At 39.4% G+C, this 19,486-nt stretch overlaps 1 long non-coding RNA gene across 2 annotated transcripts in view; it reads right to left on the bottom strand.

Moving 5' to 3' along the window:
* Positions 1-5,701: 5,701 nt before the first annotated feature.
* LOC104214338 (uncharacterized) overlaps positions 5,702-19,486 on the bottom strand; it is a 29,137-nt gene continuing 15,352 nt past the window's right edge. Inside the window, exons 1-3 of one of the 2 annotated variants that reach the window (XR_707885.2) lie at positions 6,920-7,043; positions 6,547-6,627; positions 5,702-6,039 (exon numbers count right to left, since the gene is read on the bottom strand). This is a non-coding gene — a long non-coding RNA (uncharacterized lncRNA). Of the gene's footprint in view, positions 6,040-6,546; positions 6,628-6,919; positions 7,044-19,486 lie in introns of those variants that run through there. The other variant, XR_011406514.1, reaches the window with a different exon arrangement.

Consider the following 19,486-nt stretch of genomic DNA (forward strand, 5'->3'; position numbering starts at 1 on the left):
ACCAAGACCCGAAAATTAAGAATTTTGTCTATGTGGATAGTGATGCACAATTATTGAATATTGTGTCTAACCTTGAAAATGGAGACGAATTACATTTGTATATTCAACATATTGTTCTAGACCCTGAGGTAGTGGATGATGTGCCTCCTACTAGACTTATTTGTGGTCCAGAAATAGGTTTAAGTGAAGTTAATGCTGCATCTGGGAAAACAAACACAGAAGAGAGGGAAGAGATTGCTGCTGAAACTGAAATTAGGGAAAATGTTGTTGATGAAAGTGAAGTGAGGGAAGAGGTTGCTGCTGAAAGTAAAGTGGGGGAAAATGTTATTGATGAAAGTAAAGTGAGGGAAGATGTTGCTGCTGAAACTGAAGTAAGGAAAGAGGTTGATACTGAAACTGAAGTAAGGGAAGATGATGTTACAGACTTTGATGGTGCTATTTTAGATCTGGACAATAGCAGTGACTCAGAGTTTGATGTTGTACTAGAAGAAGATGATAGTGATGCTGATGAATAGTTGATAGCTGTTAGGAATGAAAAGAGAACCAAGCTAAAGGCTAGAAGAAGGAAAAAACCAACTGTTCATGTAGAATTACCTCTAGGAGAAGGAAAAATAGATAGAGGCTTTAAAGACATTGGCAAGAACAAGACAGACAAATATGCTAGTAAATTAGGTGGGGATGAGCACTATGTTGATAGTTCTGATATAGGTAGTGATGATTCTGATGATGGGCTAGATGTGGAAGCTGAAATTGGTATTGATTTGCCAAGTAGAAGGAAGAGTACAAAGTTAAGATATGATCCAGATTGTGTTGTGGTTATTTTTGAACTTGCATGATATTTGAGAATGTCAAACAATTTAGGAAGGCAGTGACTGACTATGCTATTGAATACCATGCGTAGCTGAAACTTAGACCTAATGAGGCAACTGGGGTGAGGGTGAAATGTAAATCAAAGATTTGCCAGTGGGAGTTATTTGCAAGTCTTGACAGGGATTTAGGGAATTTTATAGTTAAGAAGTATCATCCTGTTCACAAGTGCAATCCAATGAACAAAAACAAGCTTTGTGATTCTAAGTATATCGCTGACAAATTTAGAGATAGGATCACATCTCAGCCCTATATTAGGATCTGGGAAATACAAGAATTGGTTAGAAACAAATTGAGTTTATATGTTGGTAGAACCATCTGTTACAGGGCAAAACAGATAGTGCTTAGGAAGTTTATGGGGGATTGGAAGATGGAGTTTGCTAGATTATGTGACTATGCTGATATTATTAAACAAACCAATCCTGGTAGTACTTGCTTGGTCAAAAGTGATAGAAATTCAGAGCCTGGAAAGAATCTGTTTAAATATTTCTATGTCTGCTTTGATGCATTGAAGAAAGGTTGGTTGGAAGGATACAGGAAGATCATTGGTTTTGATGGGTGTTTTCTAAAAGGAGCATGTAAGGGTGAATTGTTGGTAGCTATTGGGAAAAATGGGAACCAACAAATGTATCCCATTGCATGGGCTATGATAGACAATGAGTCAAAAACATCTTGGAGTTGGTTTATAAACAACTTAATAGTTGACTTGGAGTTGGGAGATGGAGCTGGATTAACAGTTATGTCTGATATGCAAAAGGTACTTTACTTCATCTTATATTGTTTTATCTTTCTACTTCTGATTTCTGTTTCTGTTTTAGCTTTCTGATTTCTGACTTCATGAGTCAAAAGCTTCTCACTAGTTTTCTGATTTCTGTTTTAGCTTTCTGATTTTTGTTGATTTCTGTTTTATCTACATTCTATTTTAGCTTACTTTATTCTATCTCATCTATTTTCTGTTTGATTCATTGTTGTTTTGTAGGGTTTTTTACCAAGCATTCAAGAGTTACTACCAAATTGTGAGCATCAAATGTGTGCTAGGCATATATGGTCTAATTGGTCAAAAACTTGGAGAGGTGAGGAGATGAGAAAGCAATTCTGGAGGTGTTCTAAGGCTAGTTTTGAGGTGAAGTTGAAAGAAGAACTGGATGCTTTTGGAAATCTTGGAAAAGGTATATGTGAAACCTTATTGAAGTATAACAAAGAGTATTGGTGTAGAGCTTTTTTCCTTGAACACTCTAAATGTGATATTGTAGAAAATAATATGTGTGAGACCTTTAATTCTTGGATAATAGCACCTAGGCACAAGTTTATTATTACCATGTTAGAGGAAATTAGACATAAAGTAGTTAGGAGACATGTTGATATGATCCAGTTTGCAGAGACTTGGATTACAGACATATCTCCTATGGCAAGGGTGATTCTAGAAGAAAATAAAGAGTTGTCTAGAAAATGCAAAGTTTTGTGGTTTGGAACTGATGGGTTTGAGGTTAATGAGTATGAATACAGATACATAATGAACTTGAGGAGAAGAACATGTACTTGTAGATCCTGGCAGTTAAGAGGGATCCCTTGTGCACATGCAATATATTCAATCTATCACCAAGAAGAATCATACAATTATGTGGATCACTGGTATAGAAAGGAGACATTTCTCAAGGCATACCAATACTTTCTTGAACCAATCCCCAATATGAAGATGTGGTCTGACACTAATAACATGGTAATTGAGCCTCCTGCACCAAAGTCAATGCCAGGCAGGCCCCAAAAGAAAAGAAGAAAGGTAAAGAATGAGCCTAATAAAAAGAAGTATGGCAAGCTCTCTAAGCAAGGAGGTAAGATGACATATTCAAAATATCATCAAGGAGGCCATAACAAGTCTACATGCCAATTAAGGTTATGTTGTAATATTTTTTACCTATTTATTCACTTAAATGCCAACTTATATATGTACTTTCTAGAATTTTTAGGCTGGAATGAGAGAGTCTACTCAAGCAACTCAATAAAGCCAAGGAAGTCAAGCAACTCAAGAATCTACAACAACTAATAGGGGAAGTGACAGAGGAAGGAGAAAGAGTGCTAATACAAGCACAACCAGTGGCAGAGGAAGGGGAAAGAGTGCTAATACAAGCACAACCAATGGAAGAGGAAGGGGAAATAATACTAGATTTGGTAGGGGTGCATTTCCAAATGCACCTCCCCCAACTGCTCTTAGAAAACTTAATGTTGGGGTTAAAAGAACAAGAGGAAGATGTGCTGAATCTGCAACACCATCTGATGGACATAAGAGGTCAAGAAATGTTGGTTATGGATGTTACACCAACCCTACAACTGAAATGACTATCATTAATGTAAGGACTGTCTATTCATAACTTCATTTTGTTATTACTACCATTTGTTAAAACTGATCTATGTGCCTTTTATGTCAATTTCAGCCAGGTAGTTCGGGTGAAAGATTTGTATCATATGGGACCAAGGTTGTAAAGGATACCAGTGCAGTCAATATTGATCTTGGATTTAAACCTCATGGCCTTAAGTTTTAAGGCAGAAATGCTATAACTACTTCCCAGCTACAACAACTAAGTGCAAACAAGAGAAGCCAAATTGGAACTTTAGCAACTACCTCTTCAGTTGCAAGTCCAGCCCCTCCAGTGCTATAGTTGTGTTAGGATTATGCTATTTTGGATTTCAGTTCATGTATTTTTCTAAGTATCCAAACTTGGATTGATTATTTTGTCTTTTTTGGGTCAGTTCATGTATTTTGCTAGTTGTTTGGAATTGTTGAAAATATTTTAGCTGGAATGCAATTTAAATGTGTTGGTAGCATTCTGTTTAATACAATTTAAATGCCTATGTTTAAACACATTAGCTAGTAACATTAAACTGCAGAAAAATTGTATTCAGTTTAAACAAATGCATTCAGTTTTGTATGCATTCAGTTGGAAACATCAAACTGCAGAAAAATTGAACCAATACATAAAAACTGTAGAAATATTTTTACCTAGGCATAACAAATTGCATAAAACTACAGAAGTTGTTTCATTTCATTGAAGTAAGGCCACATGCCACAATTACATCCAAAAACACTAGCTACACCCAAAATATATCTACCACCACTACAAATTGCCCACAAAATACTTCAACCACCAGCAAAATCATAACAACTTCAATGACTAACGACACAGTAGCAGACCCAAATAATCAACATCGTTACTGTAATAGAAGCCAATTTATTCCTCCTTGTTCTTGCTCGAGCCCTTTCTTCTTCAAAAGCTTTGACCCTGTTCAGTAAACCCCAAATAACCCTATTCGCTTGACTAGGAAACTCGTCTTCAACCCACTTAAAATAATTACATCCACCTTTGTCCTTCAAAAAAATTTATTCAAACTAAAATTAGCCCAAAAATAACAGGACTAAAAATTAATTAATTGTAGTTAATTATCACTTACCTTTTTAATTTTGCATCCATAGAACCTCCTTCAAGGATTAGATGGAGTCCATGAAGTTTTCAATTGACATTCATGACCACACCGATATGAATCGACTCTTGCTCTGAAAGACATAATAGAGAGCTTATTAAGCCAAGATTCGAACACAATTTGGAGAGAATAATAGAAATTTTAAATAAAATCAAGAAAAAGTTGAAGAAATAGGGCTGGATTTTGAAGGAATGGTGAAAAATTAGGGCTGATAAGAGGGAGGAGGGTCTAATTATATTATTGGAGAAAGGAGGGATGTTACCGTTTATTGTACCGTTAATAGGCTTTTTGTCAGCATATTTCTGTTGTTCACGCGCTCAAATGCAGTGATATTCATGTTATTTGCCATGTCAGTCGGACGTATTAAACTGGTACAGTAAAAGTATAGTAAAAGTGTTTCGGTGGAAAATGGCTTAGTTGAAGTGTTCAAGTGAACTTTCTTTGATAATTTAAGTGTCTGTCTATATATTCTGCCTTGAATCAATGAAGAGTCCTTTACAAAGATAATCCAGATATAATTGCTTTTACAATGTCACTTTCCAAATTATATTAGTTGAAAAAGTAGATAAACAACAAACTGAAGTCATTTATAATTAACCAAGCCTTATACTCGACTATGTATAGGTGAAGCATCGGTACTCCACCATGATTAGTTAGTTGAGTTTGTACCTAATTTAACTAGTTATGTTAGTCTTTACTGGCTATAACGATCTTAAGTTATATATATACTAGTTACTTGCAACCCGCTCCTCCAGTAGACATTGATGGTATTCGTGAACCTGTTTCAGGGTCTCTACTTTACGGAAACAATATTATTTCCGGTGCCATTATTCCTACTTCTGCAGCTATAGGTTTACATTTTTACCCAATCTGGGAAGCGGCATCCGTTGATGAATGGTTATACAACGGTGGTCCTTATGAACTAATTGTTCTACACTTCTTACTTGGCGTAGCTTGTTACATGGGTCGTGAGTGGGAGCTTAGTTTCCGTCTGGGTATGCGACCTTGGATTAGTAAAGGACTCGGGGGGGTTTACAGAAGGTATGCAGTCAGAGTTGGAGAAAGGAAGTGAAAGGAAGAACAAGGATCTTTCCCCCGCAAAGGAGGCGACTGTGCACTTTTTTGAAAGGAAGCTTTAGCATCAGAGAAAGCTAGTTCGGGGTCGGTGAACAAAAGAAGGCTAGATCTTCAGTAGAGAAAGAGATAGACTGAGATCTCAGCTAGAAGAATCTCACGATTAGAATGAGTTCTTGCTTCTTACCTTAGGGGTCCAACACTATAATAACAAACTTCGAAACATTTAATGAATATACAATCAATATTTATTAACATCAAGTAGGTATTGGATACATCGTTTGAGGTACAACAATACAAATTGCTAGAAAATAATAGCAAGTTCTCACAGTTCCTGAACAATGCCTAAATGTTTTGAAGGAACTAAAAAAATATTTCTTAGTCATATGCATTTTTAAGTTAGTCCAAAAAGATGACAGGTGCAAACATTTATATTCTAATATTTATATTGCAGATGTGGCATCTTCCAACCATCAGTTGTTCCTTTCCTTCCAAATTATGCATTCTCCAGAGTATGCAGAAAGGTACACCGTTTCAGATAGCCTTATATTTTTTTCTCATTTTCCTTCCCTGTCAGCTACTGGTAGCAACTCTTAGATTGGATAGTCTGATCGATTATAGCTACGATTTAAGAGAATTGGGAAACTTTTGTTAATAGAAATACAATAAGAATAGGAATTAGAATCATGTACCTGTTATGTAGTGGAATAAAATTACAACCCAGAAAATTGCCCCTAAGTCCAACTTTGATTCTCTTGGAAAACAAAGTTTAGTTCCATAAACTAAATGCCTTTTTTATATGTATTTTACAAAAAAAGAAGAGAAAACTTCTCTATTAAGTAATAAGAAGATTAATGAGAAAGGGAGAGTAATTCCTTTTTTGTTGTTCGTTCTTACCCATTTGAAGAAGAAGACCAAAATCAGTTTTTAAAGAGAAAGAAATTAACTGCTATGGAAAAACTGCTCTCAACCACACCTAAATGTATAGTAACTTCTCCAAAGAAGTTAATTTATTTCCAAATTCTATCTCTCCATAAATAGATTGGATCAACCCACATAGAGCGACCCGGTATCCGAATTCAGTACCTAACAACTTTCGAGGTTACAAAACTTTTATGATAATTGTACCTGAGAGATTGATGCAAATCCATCTTTAACCATCTCAAGTCATTTCCTTTTGAACTCTGAAATAACCTGCTATTGCAAATGCTTTAGGAGGGAAAAAGTTAGAAGATAAGCGGCAACAATTAAAGAATGTGAACACTGAATAGAAATGGAGCATCTAAATTTTGTTTAGTCCTCTTTGCCTTGGAATGATCTATTCAATACTCGTCAGTGAAGCGATCCTGATCTAGACCTCCCCTAATAACTTAAATATGTAATGAAAAAATTTAAAGTGCTAGTATTTCTTAAGAAAAAAATAGCATGGTCAAATAGTTCATAATTTTGTTCACAAACATGCAAAAGATGCACATAAACATGAAAAAAATAGAACGTCTACCAGAATCCTGCTGGTAGTAGATGAACAGCAAGACTAACGATCAAGTGACTTCTTCATTTACTTTTGCTTCTAAAAAGGAGGGGCATATGAGTTGTTTAAGACATTAAAAAAACACCCTATAAAGAAAGATCTATGGGCAAAAAAATCCGCATATTGTGAAAAACTGCAATTACAGAGTCCTAGTAGTTAAAAAGGCAAATAGACGCGCAAACTACCAAAAATGACTCTCCAGCTGTTTTATACAATGAAAATCAGACTGGCCACCCTGTCTTCTAAAACTAAAGTTTACAGAACCGTCAACGCCATGAGGTGCATGAGCAGAATGGGAATGCAGATTAAATCTAATGATATGTACCTAAATTTCAATAGGATAATCACAATCTAATGACAGAATTTAACGGAGACTTCATATAAACACACAATCAAAAATCAGTAATGACATTATAGCAACACAATAAAAAAATAAATTAGCTTACACTATACAATTTAAGTACCAATTATTATTTCAAAAAGGTTCATCCCGGCTTATTTCAAAGAGTATCTATGTTACGGCCCAAAATTCCCACCGTCAGTACCGTGATGACTCCTAACAGTTCACTTGCTAGGCAAGCCAACGTTAGAATATTTTATCCATTTTTAACAGTTTAAATTTACTTAATGAGAAAGAACTGAAATTACAGCAGTAATCCAAAGTAATAATGCGAAAGCTAAAATAGCCAAACGTTTGATACAACCATGGACCCGGTGTCATAAGTGCACTAGCTACTAGAATAACAAACAAGGGTCTGAAATAACATAAAGCTGTCTGAAAAGAAAGTACATAGCCAAATAAAAAGGGAAGGGGACTCCAGGTGTTGCTGGCACTGAGTAGTTGTACCTCAAGTCTTCACAAGCTGTCCAATCCGAGCACGCTAATAACCACCGATGGGATCGACTCCAAAATTTGCACAAGAAGTACAAAGTATAGTATAAGTACAACCGACCCCATGTATTCTGTAAGCACTGAGCCTAACCTCGACGAAGTAGTGACGAGGCTAAGGCAGGTCATTTACACTACAACTTGTATGCTGCATATAATAAAGACAGAAAGGGAAATACGGAACAAAATAGGAAAGTCAACTGAAGATAATAGCTACAGCCTCAAGAAATAAGCCAGTGATGATCAGAGTTACCAATCCTTAGAGTTTCAAGTGAATAAACGGAAAACCAACATAGCTCAAGAAATAGAAACACATAGATTGTTGCAACGTGCAACCCGATCCCACCGTACAACACAATCCTCCTTTATTCCACCGTAAAAATATCAACAATCAAAATCAATAAATAAATATTGCGGCGCGCAACTTGATCCCATTATATAAATATCAGTATCATATTTCACCCTTATTTCACCTGTTGCGGCATGCAACCCGATCCCACCATATCAGTACAAGTTCACCCTTATTCCATCATATCAATTCACCCTTATTTCACCTGTTGTGGCGCGTAACCCGATCCCATCATATCAGTACCAAATACACAACAAGCACAATCACATAATTCGAATCACAAGAACCTTTATGATCAATGAATACAAAGCTGAACCAGAAAAGAAACCTTGTACAATATGGGAATTCACATAAGTAATACCACACAACAAGACAAGTCCAGTAAGTGACAATGAGACGTTGCTAGTAAGCCAATTAAATAGCAGGGAATCATGAAAATATGAAAAGATCTAACATTATTAACATGAGGAAACACTGATTAACAGATAGCAACTATGCATGGAAGACATTTAGAGCATATAACAGTTAAGACAGGGAAGGGGATAATTAAGGAAAAACAAAAAATTACGGAAACAAGTGATTCTGCGACACATAAGCACTCGTCACCTTGCATATACGCCACAACACATGAAATTCACATAGCACATAATCTGAGGGTCCCTAATTTCCTCAAGTCAAGGTTAAACTCAACACTTACCTCGCTCCAAAGACCAACTCAAAGCTCAACCACAGCTTTGCCTTTCAAACAAGGCTCCGAACAACAAAATCTAGCAAATTACCAACCAAACGATTCAAAATAAGCCTAAGGAACCACCCCACAATTGCAAAAAGATTCAATTTAGGTTATTATTGAAAAAGTCAACAAAAGTCAACTCCCAGGCCTGCTTGGTCCAAACCCAAAATTTGAATCAAAATCCAATTACCCATTCACCTCCAAGTCCGGTTGTGTAGTTTGTTTTGAAATCCGACCTCAAATTGAGGTTTAAATCCCAATTTTACAAAAATTCCTAATTCTACCCAAACCCCCAATTTCCTCCATAAAAATACTAGATTTTTTGTTGAAAACTTATGAAATGTAATGAAAGATTGAAAGAAAATATGTTAGAATCATTTACCAATGGATTTGGGAAGAAGGGCTCTTGGGAATCGCCTCTAGGGTTCTCTAGGTTTGAAATTTGAAGAAATGAGAGAAATCCCGTCTAACTCAACTTTTACACAGTTGCAGATGTCGCAATTGTGATATCTTGTTCGCAATTGCGAGAAAGAGGTCGCAATTGCGAACTCCTCTCAGAATCCCAGTAATTGCATTTGCGATAAAATGATCGCAAATGTGAATCTTGATTTTCTCACAAATGCGGATCAATCTTCTCAAATGCGAAGATTTTCACAAAATGTGCTAAGTCGCATATGCGACTTTGCCTCCGCAAAAGTGGAAATGCCAAGTTCGCAATTGCGCACTTTTACCTCGCAAATGCGAGGAACCCCAACCATGCCCAAGTTTGCAAATGCGATGGTTTCTTCCCAAATACGAGCCAGGCCTCGCAAATGTGAGCCAGATCTCACAAATGCAAGATCTGGAGCAGACACCAGAAGCAGCTATGAATTTTAAGTCCAATCCACTTCGTAGCCTATCCGAAATGCACCCGAGCCCTTGGGGCTCTAAACCAAATATGCACACAAGTCTAAAAATATCATATGAACTTGATCGCGTGATTAAATCGCCAAAATAACATCTAGGACTATGAATCGGACACCAAAATCAAATAAAAATCAAGAAAACTTTAGAGTTGCTATTTTAACAACTGGACGTCCGAATCACGTCAAACCAACTTCGTTTCTCACCAAATTTGACAGATAAGTCATAAATATAGTAATGGACCTGTACCAAGTTCTGAAACCAAAATACGGATCAAATATTAATAAAGTCAAATATTGGTCAAACTTTCATATTCATTAAGCCTTCAAACTTTAATTATTCTACAAAACACGATAACTCGAGCTAGGGACCTCCGCATTTGATTCCGGGCATAGACCCAAATCCCAAATCACGATACAGACCCACCAGGACCGTCAAAACACAGATCCAGGTCTGTTTTCTCAAAACATGACCGAAGTCAACTCAAATAGATTTTTAAGGCAAATTTTCATATTTTTTTTAGTTTTTAACATACAAGCCTCTCGAAAAAATACACGGGCTGCATGATAAGTAGGGATTTTGACTACTTATTTGCACTCTTTTACTTTAATTTTAGCTCAAAATTAATTGCTTAAAGGTATTTCAGAAAACTAATGAAATATGCTTTCTTGTAGGAGTGTTGGAATATGAGCTAAAGAGATAAAAATCAACTCAAGAAGGAGTAATTTTGGACAAGGACCAAAACAAGGATAAAAGGGCAAAATGCGGACCACATAATAATGAGTGCGGCCGCAAAACATAAAGAAAGCCTCTAACAGAATTCCTTTGCAAAGTGCGGACCGCACAATTATTGTGTGGCCGCATAATCAAGAGCGCGGCTGCACTAAGAAATGCGCAGTCCGCAGAAGTCCCCCATGCCAAAGCCCAAGGTCAAGAAGTGCGGACCGTACCATTATTGTGCGGCCGCAGAATCAAGAGTGCGGCCGCACTCAGAAATGTGCGGTCCGCAGAAGTTGAAGAAGTGCGGCCGCAACCCAGAATTGTGCGGCCGCGGAAGTCCAACCTGTCAAGCCATGTTTCAAAGTGCGGACCGCACACAGAACTATGCGGACGTAGAACCTCCGCAGGGGGAAATTTTGTTCGATAATTTTAGCTGGGTATAAATAGATCTTTTTGTCATTTTTAGGTTAAGTTTGGTTCACCTGAGAGTAGATAGCTGTTTTTCTTTACTATATTGGGTAACTTTGTACTAGTTCAACATTTTAACATTAGATTTTCTTTCCTTGATCATCTATTATGAATTTTATCTTAGTTTCTTCTTTAATTTCTTCATTTTACTATGAGTAGATAAATTTCTAGTTAGGGTTGTGACCCAACCCTAGTATGGGTACTTAATGGGTGATTGATTTAGTGCTTATTTATGATTGAGTATATGATATTAGCCTAGTTCTTGCTTGAATTTGAGAATTGATGGTTGTAAATATTAATTCATGCCTAATTGACTTAGTCTTTACTTGAGAAAAAGTGATTAAGTTTAGGAAAACTTGGGTAACAAGAAATTGGGGTAAACTCAAGAAATTGATAGCCTCAATTAAATGGTTGAATCTAGAGACAGTAAGACCCGACTTGAACATCTATCACTTGTTTCTTGAAATACCTATTTGGACTTGAGAAAGACAAATTGGGCAAAATCACTCAAACTACCGAGAGGTATAGAGTGAGTAATCGCGTGTGATTGCTATATTGTATCCCGATAAACCAAACACGCCTTAAAGCTCTCAATCCGTTAGCTAACCATCTAAGCGGAAGTTACAAACCTATATGTTTTATCACTTGAAAAACAACAATACCAAAAACTTGTCTCTTAGCTTTTCAATTACAAGCATTAGCATATAAACTAGACGTAGAAAAGAAACAACCGAATATGTGGAAGTGCAATCTTGGGCACGTCATACACTAGACTCGGTATATACCTAATCCCACATAAAGCTCTTTGTGAAATCGACCCCGACTCGCGTTGGGTATTTATAATTGCATCAACTGCCTCACAATCCCAATTAGTGGTGTGAGTTTGGGTGACATTATTATGCACGTAAATCGAGAAAGGCTAAAATGAGGTATTTGAGGCCTCGAAACACATAATTAAGTTCTAAAACTCTAGGTGACATATCAGTTCATCACATTCTCCACCTCTAAAACAATCGTTCGTCCTCGAACGGACATAGAAAAGTACTTGGACTGGTAAAAAGGTGTGGATATCTACTCTGCATGTCTAACTCGGACTCCCAAGTAGTTGCTTCGACCGACTGGCCTCTCCACTGCACTCAAACTGAAGGATAACTCTTTGTCCTCAACTATCGAACCTATCGGGATAGAATATCCATCGGCTCCTGATCGCTGCCTACTCCGCACTACTAAAAAGTAGGAAAAGAGGGTCGCAATAGTTTTTACCCGATTTGTGGGTCGGGATCGATTTTCACAGGGAGCTAGGAATGGAGTTGAGTATCTATTTAGATTGGGATCGTGTAGTTGTTCAAATATCACTTCCAATCATTTTTGGTTTTTCTTTAACAAGCTACTATTATCAACTACTAATTATAAATGCAACTAGATTATGCTAAACGAGAATTGCTAAAAGTTGTATCTAATGGATAAAAAGGCACTAGGGTAGTGGCATCCTCCTAGGTGGCCAATTGACGGGTAATTGCTTCTAAGGCAAGATTGACATGATTGGAAAAATATGCTATAACCGCTGCACGATTTTACCCACTTTCACACCTCTCGGTAGAGAGAGTGATTTTGCCCAGTTGACTTTCTCAAGACCAACTGGGTAGGCAAATTTGCTCAAGCAACTAGGGTTCAAGTCGGGTAATTACTCTCTCGAGGTTTAACTCTTTAACTGAGACTATCAATCCTCTTGAGTCCATCCCAATTCCTTGTTGTGTCAATTTTGGAGACTTAGACTCTCTTTCTCAAGAAGAGCCAAGTCAACTTAGCACAAACCAGTGTTTGCAACCACCAATTCATAAATTAAACCATAAAATTGACCCAAATAACAAATACTCATAGTAAATCTAGCTCTAAATCACAACACTCATCAATTACCCACACTAGTGTTGAGCCACAACCCTAGCTAATGGGTCTAACTACTCATGCTTGAAGAGAAAAACAGAGAAATAGATGAGAGACATATTAATTAATTGCTAAAGTAAATACAAAGATTCAATGATAAAAACTAAGTAAAAATGCCCAAAATTACTACAGATGGTCTTCTCACGAGCGCATCTCAATTCAGAAAATAGCTGATACCCTAAAAATGGGAAAATGTTCTATTTATACTAAGCTAGAAAAACTGGACAAAAATGCCCCTGCAGGGTCAGTGCGGACCGCACAAAATGGTGTGCGGCCGCACTAGGCTCTTGACTCTGAAATTTTAACTCTCTAAACCCAGGCTCCGCGGACTGCGCAGAATGAACTGCGGCCGCGGAGGCTTCTAATACGGTCCGCGCAAAATGGACCGCGGACCGCACAGTCTTGAACCTTGGCACTTGACATCTCTTTGAAGTTTGCTTTCGCGGACCGCATAAAATGGTTGTGCGGACCGTGGTGTCTTCAGTGCGGACCACACAATATGTATTGCGGCCGCACTACTTTGATGCCTTCAAATTCAGCTCTCTGAATCTCCCTAGTGCAGACCGCACAAAGTGTAGTGCGGCCGCACTAGGCCTGTTTGTTTTAAGTTGTCTTGTCTTTGGTACTTGTGCAGGTTTCACTCCTTTTAAGCCGATCTTTGACGTCTCGTCACTTTGTTGATCAAACCTGCAATCAAGCACAACTTATGAGCCTTTTGGGACTATTTTGTAAGAATTTATAATCAAAGCGTAAGCAAGAAGGAGCATAAAACACGTCAAAATCCCTAGTTATCAACTCCCCCAAACTTAAGCTTTTGCTTGTCCTCAAGCAAATAAAATAAGACCCACCCCTTAAGGGAAATTCCAAGAATTTTCAGATATCCTAAAGTAACCTCAACTAGCATCAATTGGGACTGACAATTGCCCTCAATACAAATGAATCATTAACAACATTTAACCTTTGAAAAACCATGGATCAAGTGTGACACAAGAGCATCAAGAGTTGACTCATTACATCAAAGAACTCTATCAACTACTTTGGTCATTGTGGAACCCAAACTCACACATCCTAAACTCTTCCTAAGCAAACCTCACCTTTTAGAATATTGGCACACAAACCGAGGTTAATGGGAATTCACTCATCTCTCTCAAGAAAAGGTTACAAGTCCGGCTCTAAGTACCATATGCTTGCCCCTTATGTAAGTATACACTAATGTAAGCTTCATTCAACTCAAGATCATATAAGGCTTTTGTGGAGTTATTGTGAAGGCTTTTGGTTCAGGGTAGGAAATGTTTTGATCTAAGTGGGTTCCATCTTCCCTTAAGCAATTCTTTTGATTCATTTGGCACACATTCTCTTGACTTTTTGAGTCATCTCACTTCTTTCTAAGGGGTTAGAGGGACCTTGCATTTATGCCGGAGACGTCGCCAGTGCTATGGGCTTTGGCTTATGTAGATCAAAAATGATGAATGGGATTGTGGCACTCCACTCGCTGCCAATGCGGAAGGATGCCATCGAAAAGAATGGAATACTATTTCGCTCTGTTGGATGCGTCGGATCCCGTATAACAAGCGAGCTCTTTACCCTCAAATTCAAACATGTGGTTTTTCTTATGCAATTCAAACCGTTTCTCCTTTTTCAACTTTCCACACCATTCATTCTTTTGCTTTTCTTGAATCCCTTTTTATTCTTTTTCACATTGAGCATTCTTTTTGTCTTTTGCTTTTCTTTATTTTTCATTGCCTTTTCTTTTCTTTATTTTTGTGCCTTTTACCACTTTGTTGCCACCCTCGCTCTCCCCCCAAACGTATACTTTTGCTATGTGCTCAAGGAAAGATTGGGTGCCAAGATGGGGTATCTTTTAGAACGGGTATAGGCTTGTCTCATGGTTCTTGAAAGAAAAAGGTCTAAGGCTCAAAAGGGTTAACTAGGGATCATATCATTGGTAGGCTATGGAATTTTTCAAGCTATTATTTGAATCAAGGAGGGCCTATAATCACGTCTCCAGTCAAAATTCACTTAGCATTTTGCCTCAACAAACATTTGGGGCAAGTTCAAGAGCAATGGCTCGGGATTTGGATTTGCAATTCAATTACTCACCACACAAGCTAAATGATCGCTAAAGACATAGATTCGGGGGCCCACAATGACCTTAGATACGATTTGAGCACACAATGGTCCCAAAAAACCACTTGATGATTATCGGTCAACACAAGAGTCTCAAGGTCACGACTTTCACCATCCTAAACACAACATTTTGTCTTTGACCATGGGATCAAAGGCAAATGTGCTAGGCCTAAGTGAAGCTTTGCTTGAGGTATCCTTAACTATAAACTACTGAAAACAAAAAACAAAAACGGACTCAAACCCTTAAGAAGGTTGTCACGCCATCCATCATTGGGAAGAGCCGCCCGGTTCACACAACACTCCACCTTTGGAAAGAACCGTGGCATTAAGAAAACCAAAGGCTTATTGAAAACATCCAAAACAAAACAAAAGCTACGAACATAAATAAGAAGCTAAAAACGAGAATTTTTTGCGGAAAATAGAATGAATATATACAATAGGGAGTTTGAATATACAATGGGGGAATATATACAATGATGTAACTTTATATACAAACCCAAAGAAAGATGAAAAATGCGATAAAAGTAACTAAATATCAAATTATATACAGACCAAATGTGAAAATCAAGAAAGCATAAAATGAATCAATATATACAGTCATCCAAAAATGTAGGCGCACCCCCTCAAATAAAAGATGGCATTGTCCCCAATGCCAACTAGTCCAAATAAGAATAAAAAATAATAGAAAAAGGATATGAAGACTCCCTAAGCCCTGTCGATCTGCATTGGATTATGGATGGTCCCTGGGTCCTCTGTGTGCTCGGGAACTTCAGACTGGTTCCCGGTGCCCTGTTGCTCAGCTGCTGGGACCTGGGCCTAGACCTGGACAGGCTCTAGATCTGGTACACCCTATGGCTGACTGGAGGAAGCCTCCAGTGGGTCCGCCAACTGGATGATGGCATCATCTGCTCTAGGGATCTTCCTCCTCTTTGGAGGCCTCTATGGCAGCTCCGGTTGTGGATGAGCTGCTGAGACTGGGTCATCGAGCAATAGGCCCAAAGGCAGGTGGTCTGTCTTCAGTCTATCTATATCTTCCCTCATCTCCTTCACGGACTCCTTGGAGGCCCGTGTCTTCCTAAGCTTCTTATGCTCCCGAGCAGGCTCCTTGAGAGCCTTGCTGTGTGAATCGACTACCTTGGTCAATGTCTCCTGAGTAGTGAGGATTTTCTTCTGGTTCTCAAGTATCTCTTTCAAAGCATCCTCTATCGACTGGGGCACCTGTGGGGCTGGAGGAGCCGACTGAGCCTCTACTGTAGTAGTCAATGTGGACAACTTGGATGAGGCAGTCTACATCCAGTTGTTTATACTCAGAAGGGCCTGGCTCAGCCGGTGGGCAGTGATGGGATGGCCCCGGGTAGATGGGATCTCCGGGCCTGCTGATGTGGAAGGTCCGGGAGGCATCTCAGTATGAGTGGAGGCAGGCTCAGCTGGGGTCTCTACCACAACTGGCTCTTCAGACTGGTCAGTTGGGGCAGAAGCAGGGGCTTTGTAGTTCTTGTCCTTGGGGTTGTCATTCCCCTTCAAGCTGTACCAGGAGAACGGGGATGTCGCTTGACCATGATGTCGTATCGTCTCTTGTCCACCTGCAAGTCCCGGAAGTACATAGTAAGGGTGTTGGGTAAGGGATAGTTTCGGTCGCTCTCGGCACCCACTATAGAAATGATCCGGGACATCACATTCCCCATGTTGATGGGGTACCCCGCCATAATGGAAGCAACCAAAACAGCCCGGTGGAGAGGAAGTGTCTGGTCATGGGTAGTAGGGTCTAACCGAATGCACACAAATGTCTCCCAGCCCCTCACCTCAAAGTTTAGGGTCCTCCGTAGTATTTTGACCCCAACAATAAACCACTCCGGAATGGTACCTGGGATTGCCAAGTACTGAGCTAACCATGGACGGACCTCCTCGCCCATATACAGCTTTGCCATATAAAGAGACTCATCTTCCTCATTGAAACCCAAGTATTCGTTGAGCGACTTCACGTCAAACAACAACTTGAGGTTCCGAACCTTAGTCACTTTGGAACCCTTTACGATGTGGGCTACATTATAGTAGAACTCTTTGACTAAGTGTTCATTAGCATCCACGCAGTCATCTAAAAAGTGCTCCCAACCCACTCTTGTTCTGAACTGTTTATGCACGTCAGGATTGTGGGGTAAAAGATCTCTATCAATAAAACTCCGCTCCGGTATCAATTTTCTCACTGGACACCACTCCCTAAATTTGTGTTACGCCACCCGGCTCATGAACCTATCTTCCCAAACTTCGGGTTTTCTAGTTCGGGCAATGCCCCCAACCTGAGGCTCACTACCCTCAGCTACCTCCTCATCCCCTTGCACTTCCTCCTCACCTCCGTCTGCACCCTCCCCACATAATGAAGTTGTGGGGGAGGTGGAGTATTCACCACTGCCGACTGTTGAGCCCTCAGACGACTCAGTAGAAACATGCCCTGGTGCTTGGGCAGTGGGTGATGGTGGAGGAGTGTCATCTGTCAATCTGAAACTTGAGTAGAAATGTGTTGGTGCTGAGTCTGAAGAGATATATTGGGAGGGAAAATACTCACTCCCCGATAGATCACAGGCTCTATCGGCTTCCTTAATTGCCTTTCTCATCTTCTTTATGTTTTGATGAGCCTGGGGAGTGAGTTTAACCAATCTCTGCTTCCCTCCCCGGGAGGAATCACCTCTGTCGGGTTGTTTGGAGCATTTAACTCTTTGTTTAACCATTATATGCAAACATAGTCATCTCACATTGTTAGTATCAATAGAAGTAGTGAGCAACATTTCTGCAGAAAGAATTGCAGACAAAATTGAAAAGTTGTAGGCAGGTTGCAGAAACAGCCCAGTGCGGACCACACAAAATGGAGTGCGGCCGCAGAGGGACCATCGATGACCGCACAATAATGACCGCGGTCCGCACAGGGATGGGGTTCAGACTATCCTTCCTCTGAATCTGACTAGTGCGGCCCGCACGAAATGGTACCACGGTCGCACTGGGCCAGTGTGGACCACACAAAATGTAGTGCGGTCGCACTAGGAAAGGGTCACCTTGACACAAGATCATTAGTGTGGTCCGCACAAAGTGGTGTTCCGGACTGCACTAGGGCACCGCAGACCACATAAAAAATGACCGCGGTCCACACAACGTGCCCAGAAGTGGCACTAAGTTAAGGTTCTTAAATTTGCCTTAAAGCCCAACTTTCCACTAAATTATTGTCCCTAAACGATTTACCCAGTCCATAAAACTACTAAGTCTACAGAAATCAGCCTTTAAACTAATCTAATCCTAGAGTTGAACTAATTATGGAAGGAAGAAGAAGAAGTATAAGCTAAGAAAAGGAAAATGAAAATAGAACAAAATTACAACATTAATCATGGAAGAAATGAGTGTAATGTTACCAGATTATGAGGTGGAGTGAAGTTAATCAATGCTAAGCAAGTTTTCACGATCAATATCAGGGAATGAACAGTAATAATATGCTCTAATTCAATTTTTGCGAAAAGAGTAAAAAGGGGGTCTCCAGGGTCTATTTATAGAAAAACTCATGTGGCCCAGCCTCACCTACCAGTGCTGACTGCACAAAATGGACCGTGGTCCGCATTGGGATGTTATGATCAAGCTTGGCCCAGTATCCCACTACGGTCCGCACAAAATAGATTGCGGCTGCGGTGGTCCACTACGGACCGCACAAAGTGTAGTGCAGCCGCAGTGGCTAAATTCAGAGAGGTATCACTTTGGCCTTCACCTATGCGGACCGCACAGAGTGTAGTGTGGCTGCACTAGCAACTTCAAAGACTGAACATTTTCTTACTATGTCTTGCATTGCCTCAACACAATCCCTGCAACATCTCATAACCAGCCAACCCAAAAATCAGTCCTATACTACAAAGAAAATCAAAGAAAATAAGAAGAAAAAACACATGGGTTGCCTCCCAAAAAGCGCCTGATTTAACGTCGCGACATGGCGCATGTTACCACCACATCACTTGAGATGAAGGAGCGCCACCACATGGTTGTCATCAAACTTTCCAAGATAATGCTTGACCCGGTGCCCATTACCTCTGAAGACTTCACCATTTTTGTTTTTCAAATCAAGAGCACCAAAAGGGTCACAAACACAACTTCAAACGGTCCACTCCATTTGGATTTGAGCTTTCCTGGAAACAGACATAACCGTGAGTTGAACGAGAGAACCAAATCACCTATGTTGAACTCCTTTCCACGAGCATATTTGTCATGAAGGTACTTTATCTTGTCCTTATACAAGGACGAACTGGAGTAGGCATGAAATCTAAATTCATCGAGTTCATTGAGTTGTTCAACACGAATATTAGCTGCAACATCCCATTCAAGATTCAACTTCCTCAAAGCACACATGGCCTTGTGCTCTAACTCAACCGGAAG

This window comes from Nicotiana sylvestris, chromosome 4 (genome assembly GCF_000393655.2).
Source record: "Nicotiana sylvestris chromosome 4, ASM39365v2, whole genome shotgun sequence".
Classification (NCBI taxonomy): Eukaryota; Viridiplantae; Streptophyta; class Magnoliopsida; order Solanales; family Solanaceae; genus Nicotiana; species Nicotiana sylvestris.